Raw genomic sequence first — 2,500 nt, 5'->3', positions numbered from 1 at the left:
CCTTGTTACGACTTTTACTTCCTCTAAATGATCAAGTTTGGTCAACTTCCCAGCAACGCCGACGGCCGTGAAGCCACCGCGTGTCGGTCCGAAGACCTCACTAAATCATTCAATCGGTAGTAGCGACGGGCGGTGTGTACAAAGGGCAGGGACGTAATCAACGCGAGCTTATGACTCGCGCTTACTAGGAATTCCTCGTTTATGGGGGATAATTGCAAACCCCAATCCCCAGCACGAAGGAGTTTCAACGGGTTGCCCGGGCCTCTAGGCCAGGGAGAACATGTTGATTCCTTCAGTGTAGCGCGCGTGCGGCCCAGGACATCTAAGGGCATCACAGACCTGTTATTGCTCAATCTCGTGCGGCTCAAAGCCGCCGGTCCCTCTAAGAAGAATTTTAATACGCCGCCAGTGAGTTGCGCGACCCGAGAGCCGCGCACACCTAAATGACGACGCCTATTTAGCAGGCTAGAGTCTCGTTCGTTACCGGAATTAACCAGACAAATCGCTCCACCAACTAAGAACGGCCATGCACCACCACCCACCGAATCAAGAAAGAGCTATTAATCTGTCAATCCTTCCGGTGTCCGGGCCTGGTGAGATTTCCCGTGTTGAGTCAAATTAAGCCGCAGGCTCCACTCCTGGTGGTGCCCTTCCGTCAATTCCTTTAAGTTTCAGCTTTGCAACCATACTCCCCCCGGAGTCCAAAATCTTTGGTTTCCCGGAAGCTGCCCGCCGAGCCATTGTAGTAACGTCGGCGGATCGCTAGATGACATATTTACGGTTAGAACTAGGGCGGTATCTAATCGCCTTCGAACCTCTAACTTTCGTTCTTGATTGATGAAAACACCTTTGGCAAATGCTTTCGCTGATGTTCGTCTTGCGACGATCCAAGAATTTCACCTCTAACGTCGCAATACGAATGCCCCCAGTTATCCCTATTAATCATTACCTCGGAGTTCTGAAAACCAACAAAATAGAACCGAGATCATATTCTATTATTCCATGCACGAAATATTCAAGCGGCATTTTGAGCCCGCTTTGAGCACTCTAATTTGTTCAAAGTAAAATTGTCGGCCCACCTCGACACTCACTGAAGAGCACCGCGATAGGATTTTGATATTGAACCGGCTTTTAACGACCGGCTCACCGACGATATGCTCCGCAAACGTGTCAGTATCACCGCGGATGCGGTGCACCGACAGCGCGGCGCACAAATGCAACTACGAGCTTTTTAACCGCAACAATTTTAGTATACGCTATTGGAGCTGGAATTACCGCGGCTGCTGGCACCAGACTTGCCCTCCAATTGTTCCTCGTTAAAATATTTAAAGTGTACTCATTCCGATTACGAGGCCTCGTAAGAGTCCCGTATCGTTATTTTTCGTCACTACCTCCCCGTGCCGGGAGTGGGTAATTTGCGCGCCTGCTGCCTTCCTTGGATGTGGTAGCCGTTTCTCAGGCTCCCTCTCCGGAATCGAACCCTGATTCCCCGTTACCCGTGACAACCATGGTAGTCGCAGAAACTACCATCGAAAGTTGATAAGGCAGACATTTGAAAGATGCGTCGCCGGTACTGGACCATGCGATCGGCAAAAGTTATCCAGATTCATCAAAATTAACGACTTCAGACGCCAGGCCCTCCGTCGATTGGTTTTGATCTAATAAAAGCACTCATTCCATCACTGGTCAGAGTTCTGATTGCATGTATTAGCTCTAGAATTACCACAGTTATCCAAGTAACTGAGTAAGATCTAAGGAACCAAAACTGATATATTGAGCCATTCGCGGTATCGCCTTAATACGGCTTGCACTGAGACATGCATGGCTTAATCTTTGAGACAAGCATATAACTACTGGCAGGATCAACCAGGGAGCTAACTAAAGCTTCCGCTAGAGCCTCAAACGTAACACGACGATGCCGCCGCGACGTTTGCTTCTCTATATACATATGCGCGCGCGGCGTGGTAATAAATAACACGATATGCAACGGCGGCGACCGTCACACGCACACTATTCACACACGCGCCGCGCGCGCAAACGTGGATAAATCTGAACACAGTCAGGTTTAATCGTTGAAAGTATCATCTTAACGAGACACCCCTTAACAATTCCCATTCGCATCAAGCGAAGGAAAAAATTTTAATATCGGTCAACTTTTATGACGCAAACGATCAATCTACGCACGGAGAGTGGAAGGATCGAAAATTGCGACCAAGTTTTGGTATATACGTGGTGTTTCACACACACATATAAAACATCTGATAATAGCCCATTGGTACATCACAAACGTGTGCGATGTGAGCATTGAAAATTTTTATACTGCCGTTCGATAGTCGTATATTTTTCACGGTCTGCGCTCGCTCCGAGAGTGTATCAAGATGCGTAATATTTATTTACACTACACATATAGAATACAATCTACGAAACTGACAATCTATCAAACCGTCGGCAGACGCAATGTTACTACTACTGCACGCACACGCACGCACGGGCGACGCGG

General features: G+C 48.1%; 1 non-coding gene across 1 annotated transcript in view; it reads right to left on the bottom strand.

Annotated features, from left to right (window-relative positions):
- The window catches only part of LOC149908157 (small subunit ribosomal RNA), a 1,905-nt gene extending 32 nt beyond the window's left edge, over positions 1-1,873 (bottom strand). The window contains exon 1 of the ribosomal RNA XR_016456880.1: positions 1-1,873. This exon is cut by the window's left edge and continues 32 nt beyond it. This is a non-coding gene — a ribosomal RNA (small subunit ribosomal RNA).
- Between the last annotated feature and the right edge of the window lie 627 nt (positions 1,874-2,500).

This window comes from Colias eurytheme, chromosome 6 (assembly GCF_061535395.1).
Source record: "Colias eurytheme isolate Ceu_HAF_F1 chromosome 6, ilColEury1 Martin Lab GWU primary, whole genome shotgun sequence".
NCBI classification, from domain to species: Eukaryota; Metazoa; Arthropoda; class Insecta; order Lepidoptera; family Pieridae; genus Colias; species Colias eurytheme.
Note: the sequence above shows the minus strand (reverse complement) of the source record. Positions and strands in the feature narration are given on the sequence as shown.